Source organism: Chiloscyllium plagiosum, unplaced genomic scaffold, assembly GCF_037043375.1.
Source record: "Chiloscyllium plagiosum isolate Xiang-an unplaced genomic scaffold, Cpla_swu_hap1 HiC_scaffold_35, whole genome shotgun sequence".
Lineage (NCBI taxonomy): Eukaryota > Metazoa > Chordata > Chondrichthyes > Orectolobiformes > Hemiscylliidae > Chiloscyllium > Chiloscyllium plagiosum.
The window spans coordinates 41,006,654-41,013,754 of record NW_028270173.1 but is presented as its reverse complement, the minus strand read 5'-3'; positions in this window follow the sequence as shown (position 1 = coordinate 41,013,754).

Here is a 7,101-nt window from a genome sequence, read left to right as displayed (position 1 = left end):
TGTGGACCTTGTGGAGATCGGAGATGTGCTAAACGAATATTTCTCATCTGTTTTCACCCAGGACAAGAAGAATATTACACAGGACAAGACTGAGATATAGGCGATTAGACTCGAAAGGATCGCGGTTAGTAAGGTGGAGGTGTCATCAATTCTAAAAGGTGTGAAAGTAGATAAGTTGCCTGGGCAGGATGGGATTTACCCGAGGATTCTTTGGGAAGCTAGGGAGGAGGTGACTATGCCTTTGGCCTTGAACTTTGAGTTGTCATTTTCTAGAGGTTTAGTACCAGACGACTGGAGGATTGCAAATGTTGTGCCCTTGGTCAAGAAGGGAAGTAGAGATGACCCAGTTAATTATAGACTAATGAGCCTTCTAGGTAAAAACAATGACTGCAGATGCTGGAAACCAGATTTTGGATTAGTGGTGCTGGAGGAGCACAGCAGTTCATGCAGCATCCGCGGAGCAGCAAAATCGACGCTTCAGGCAAAAGCCCTTCAGGAATTCCTGATGAAGAGCTTTTGCCCGAAGCGTCGATTTTGCTGCTCCTCGGATGCTGCCTGAACTGCTGTGCTCTTCCAGCACCACTAATCCAAAAATAATGAGTCTTATATCTGTTGTAGGAAAAGTTTGGAAAGGAGTATAAGAGATAGGATTTATAATAATCTCACAAGCAACAATTTGATATGAGACAGTCAAATTGGTTTCAACAAGGGTAGGCTGTGTTCAAGGTGACCAAGGGTAGGGCAGTTGATGTGATGTACATGGAATCAGTAAAACTTTCGGAAAGTTTCCAAATGGGAGACTTTTGGAGAAAATGCGGAGGCATACGATTGAGGTGATTTAAAGTTTTGAATGAGACAGTGGCTTTCTGTGAGAAGGCAGCTAGTGCGGATTGATGGAAAATATTCTGCGTGGAGTCCAGTTACTAGTGGTGTGCCACAAGGATCTTTGGGACCACTGGTATTTGTCATTTTTATAAATGACTTGGACGCAGGCATAGGTGTACGGGTTAGTAATTTTGCAAATGACACTAAAGTCAGTGGAGTGGTGGACATTATGGAAGAATGTTTCAGGTTGCGGGGATGTGGATAAACTGCAGAATTGGGCTGAGAGTTGGCAAATGGAGTTCAATACAGGTAAATGTGAGGTGATTCACTTTAAAAGTGCATCAGGAAGGCAGTCCACTGATTCAATGGAAAGATTCCTGGTAGTGTGAATGTGCAGAGGGACCTTCGTGTCCATGGACATAGACGTCTGAAAGTTGCCTCCCAGGTTGATAGTGCTGTTAAGAAGGCATACGGTGTGTTAGGTTCAATTGGTAGAGGAATTGAGCTTCAAAGCCGTGATGTCATGTCGTAAATGTATAAAACGCTCGTGCGGCCTCACGTGGAATGTTGTGGACTGTTCAGGTTGCCCCATTACAGGAAAGACGTGGAAGAATGGAAAACGTGCACAGTAGATTTGCCAGGATGTTGCCTGGCCTGGAGGGAAGTACTTATGAGGAAAGGCTGAAGGATTTGTGTCTGTTCTCATTCGAGAGAAGAAGTCCACGAGGAGAATTAATAGGGACATACAAGATGATCAGAGGATTAGATAGGGTGGACAGTGAGAGTATTTTTCCGAGGATGATGACGTTGGCATGTACGAGGGGGCATAGTTGCAAATTGAGGGGTGATAGAATTAAAACAGATGTCAGAGGTAGGTTCTTTACTCAGAGAGTGTTAAGGACGTGCAATGCCTCGCCTGCCAATATAGTTAACTCAGCCAAATTATACACATTTAAACAGTCCTTCGATATGCATATGGATGATGTTGGAATAGTGTAAGCGGAATGGTTTTAGATTAGTTCCCAAGTCAGCCAAAATCAAGGGCCGAAGGCACTGTTCTGCGTTGTTTAGTTCTATGTTCGATGTTCCAGCACACTTGAAATGAACAGTAACATTGCGTTTGTCTTCTTCACTGCTGTTGGAAACTGCTTGTTAGCTTAAAGAGAATCCTGAAGAAGAAATGCCTTTGTAATAGAGATTTCTGAAGCCTTTTACGGTTTGGAAAATACTCTATGCTTCTCTTCTTCGTGCCAAATAATTCCGAAGTTGTGTCCATTTAACTAAAACATGCTTGTGAGTTTAGAAAGTAAGATGGGTAATTGTATTTTTTTAAATTAAGCAAAGTGAAGTCCCGGAAGCCAGCAAAATAAATTAAAAATACAGAGGTGTTGGCTTCTGTTCGTGCGATGCAGGAAAGTATTGCTGAAGTTCACAATGGTGTATTGTTTTAGATTGTTCTCTATCATAAAATGTTGAAAATACGTTTATATTTATTGTTTTGTTCACAGAAGTACCAGCGTGACTAAAGAGACAGTTTAGCAGAAAAATCGGGCGCATAATCAAACTCTTAAGCTTACCTTTGATTTCCATTGCGAAACTGCATAATACAAGGGGTTTGTGCAGCAGTTCAATGTTCTAAGTATGTGGCATGTTTGTCCCAGATTTGTGAATGAGTCGTTGTAACTTGCTACTAATATTTTTACCTCTGCACGTAAGTAAGTTGTTAATGTTGCAGTCCATAATCTGACGACGTTTCTAGATATGGCCAGTAAGATAGTCATCGATTTTCTGTTATTCTCCATTTAAGGATTATTGTACTTCAGGTCTTCAGTGTTTCCTCTGAATCCTCTTCTAACTCTATTTATCTGTACAATGCTCTCAATTGTCAGAACATTGAAAACTACGACAGAAACAAATAGAAGAAATGGGGTTAAAAATAATTTCCATCCACCAATATGCAATCCACCTGGGTATTGCATGGAAACTGACTTTCACAGAGCAGGACCACGGCAGGTTGTCTATTATTTCTGGAGGATCATATGCAAAGTAGGTCAGAACAGTCTGTAAGCTGCTGACAAAACAAACCATTCCTGTAAACATGGTTGCTGTTTTAACAGTACAATAACTTATTTGCATCCTTTCGCAACAAATAGCCACAAATCAGTAAAAAGTGAATGCAACAGTTCACCGGACAGAGCACTCAACAGAAACCATATTTAGGACAATGCTCAGGGTGCAAATTGGTTTATAGTTTAAAAATAAATATGAAAAGTAATAATCTTTGATCTCATAGAATATTACATCAAATACCAGAACAGGCGGATCAACCACGAAATAAAAGGTCGCACATTTCAAAAGGTCGCAAAGTTCATGGGAAAGAATCACAATTGTCAACAGATTTGCTGCAAGAAATGAAATAAACTGGTTATAATCGTATTTTGCAAGCATGCTAAATCATTAATAATTTCTTCGAATACGCATGTACAATGTATATTGCCAATCAATAGCATAGGATAGTTGAGAATAAAATCGCAAAAAAACTTTATTTTTACTTCCACAAATACAACGCCCAATATTATCCCTGTACATTCAAACTGTCAAAGCTTCAAGCAAGAGCTTCACCAATGGTGCCAGAGCAAATCAGCCATTCAATGTGAAATATTACACGTATAGTTAAATTGTTGTCATTTGTGTGAAAGTGAACTTATTATCCAAAATTATGCAGAGACACGCATTTGGCTTCTGTGTCAATTTATAGCATGAAAAATGAAATAAATTGTAATCAACGAGCATCTTCCTTGGGGCAAATAGCGCATGAAATTTATCATAATAAATTGTTTTAAGACTTAGAAACATGACTTCTGAATCTGAAACAATTAATCAATATGCGTTATAAATAGAACACAGAACAGTGTGGAACGTTAAGAGGCCCGTCAGCCCACTAGAAATATGCTGAAAATTATACTCTTCTAGACTATCATCTCTGCCTGCACATGATGCATATCCTTTTATTCCATCTGTCTAGATGTTTCTAAGTTTTGCTGTCCAACGTGCTTCTACTTCTCCTTTGTCAGCGTGTTCCAGCCACCTACTATCCTCTGCACAAAACAACTTATGTGATTCTGTCCTTAAACTCTCCCCCTCCCTGAACATTAACATTGCCACCCTCGAAAGAGATTCAGACCATCCACACGATACATTATGTTCATTCTCAATATTTCATATTCGTTCATTAGATTGCCCCCAGTCCTCTGACGCTCTTGTAAAACACAATGCTCGTTTATTGAACCTGCCTTTTTAGCTAATATACTCCAATTCAGGCAACATCCTGGTAAACTTCTTCTGTATCACTTCCAAACCTAGACATCTCACCTATAGTTTGGCGACTAGGACTGCAGATATTACATCAAATGTGGCTTGATGAGATTCTTATACAGTTGCATCACGTTATATCAGCTTTTTATGCTCAATGCACTGATTGATGAAAGGAAGAATACAATTTGCCTTCTGTACCACCTTATCCACTTGCCTTGCCACAGGGAACAATGGACGTGAACATTATGCTTTCTCTGTATCTCAATGTTGCTGAGGGCCGAGCCATTTACAATAGGAATCCCTCTTGTATCTGACCTCGCAAAATTCATCACCTCACGCTTGTCTGATTTAAATTCTACCTGCCATTGCTGTGCCCAACATTCCATGTGACCTATATTCGGCTGCATTCTCCAGTGTCCTTTCATACTATCGATTATGCCGCTAATTTCCATGTCATCTGCAAACTTTTGAATCAGATCAGTTACATTTTCATCCAAACTATTGATATATAAATTCCAAATACTAGATATTCCAGTAATGATCCTTTTTGATTACCATTGGTCAAAGAGCTCCAGTCAGGAAAAGCAAATATATCACAAAACATTCAAGAAGAAATTAATTAATTTGAAGACTGAAAATGGAACTACAAAGTTGTTGCAGGCACATGTGATGCAGTACTAATTCAGAAGATTATTTTCTGAAAATACATTTCTAAGTACTGTCGAAGCATAAATATATCTGCTCAATGCGCTGTGCATACCTGATATAAGCTCAGAAGGAAATAAAATACAAAGGTGTGTAACTCATTCAGGAATGACATTTACGCACATAACATTTGTCGAAAACCTTGTGTGGCCGAGATGACTGTTAAAGGTAAACACGTATCCATATGAAAGATAATGCAAACTGATAAATGTCACTTCTTTACAGATAAGTAAGTGTCCTGTCAGCTACCTCCTTGACAGGCTGCAGTCCTCTGTACATTAAATAGGCCCACAGTTCACTTAAAAATATAGATCCATTCACATAACGACGCAGGTGTTACAAATGACAAAATAGATCCAAATTTGAAGAATGTGTGGCTTGTAGCAAAATCTGCAGTTGGCATTGCTTCCATGCATTGGCTTCCCTTGTCATTTTAAATAATGCAGATGACAGGTAAGGAACGAGATTTCAGATCACCAATCCAACCTTTGCTGCAGTGAATATTACACATGGCGCGCACAGCTGAAGCTATGATGGGCTGAATGGTGCTGTTCTTCGTGATTTTGTTTTGAGTTGCATTCATTCTTCCACATTTATAATAATCCATTGCACAGCGTATTTGCATCTTCTCATGTATTAAGGAAAGAAATCATTTTCTGACATAAAATCCCCAACCCCTGAGAAATTGCAGTTGGACAGTACTTTTGATAATTAATTCCATCACTTTATCAGGATTAAGAGTAAAATGATTAGAAGGATTGGATACATTTTATTTTAGACGTACTTATTTATATTTATTATATTTACTGAAATATCCACATTGCCAGTTTTGCATCAGTTTGGCTGGTTAACCTTTCATGTACACCCTCACTACTATTGCTAGAACATTGTCAGGTTGCATATACTTTCAGTACTTCAGTTCCTTAAGGCATGTCTCAAACACGCCTGGACCAAACTTAATTCACTCAGTAACATCATTTGTAATGCTGAGCAACTGACGAATAAGTTGAGATAAATCTTCCATTCGACTGTTCACTTGACAGAAGATTATTGGAATTATTTTAGCTTTCCTTGGGTTTCTCTATCATCAAGTATGCAGGTATTTGTGGGGCCTCTTTTCCAGGGCATCATGTATTAGCTAATGCTGTTTCGGCTTGAAGCTGCACGAACTGCAGGGCTTCCATGCAATTCATTGTTTGTGTTCAACTTAACACAGGCTAGGCATTTACTTTACGTTGCTTGGAAAGAAAGTTGGTAGCACCAACAGATTGGCACTTTTTTCAAGTACATATGTACAATGAAGAGGACATAAACAGCTCGAAGGGGGACTTAGTTGTCCATGTGATTTAGCAAAGATCTGGAGAAAAAGGAATAGAATTGGAGAGGCGTGCAGCATGTGGTGTATGAAATAGTTGATTTTTGGAAGAGGAAGCAAAAAAAAACATATCATGTAAATGATAAGTGGTTGCAGGAATCTGAGGAACAGATTAACGTGCGTGTCCTCGTGCATGGATTGCCGAACGCTGATGTGAAGCTATCACAAACAATCAGGAAAGCTAATTGAATGTCACACGTTATTGAGCGGAAAAAATTGTGGGATGGTTGGGAGGTGAAACTGCAATTATGTACAGCATTGGTGGGCATGTATCTGGAATACTGTGTATATTACTGATTTGCATGCGTATGGAAGAATGTTCATGCATTGGAAACTAATCAGGTAAGTATTGTAGCCTAATGCTAGGAATAAGTGGATCAACTTTTGAGCAAAGATTAGCCAGGGTAGGCCTGTGCCCTGTGCACTTTCAAAATCTGGGAGGTGACTGACCTGAAGTATTTAAGATCTTGAGGGGATTTTGTCATGTCAAATTGAAAGGACGGGACTTCTTGGGGTAATGTGTAGAACTAGCGAGTCATAGCTTAAAATTTGCAAGCACACGAATAAAACAAAGATGAGGAAATAGATTTTCTTTTCTCTCTTTGAGGGTGGTGAAACTTTATCATTCCCTTTCTCAAAAGGTAATGGATGCACTATTGTTTAACGTATATTTAAGGTGGAGTAGATACAGAGGAGAATGTAAAAACTCCACGCCAACAGTTCTATTTTGATTAATCAAGGAATGCCTTTTAAATTCTGAACCAGCGTTACGACTTTTTGCGTTATGAACGGTTTGAATTGGAACACTTTCCCCTATAACCATTCATAATGTTCAGAGCAATCAACATAAATCATAGTTTCAAACTCAGGAATATATTTAC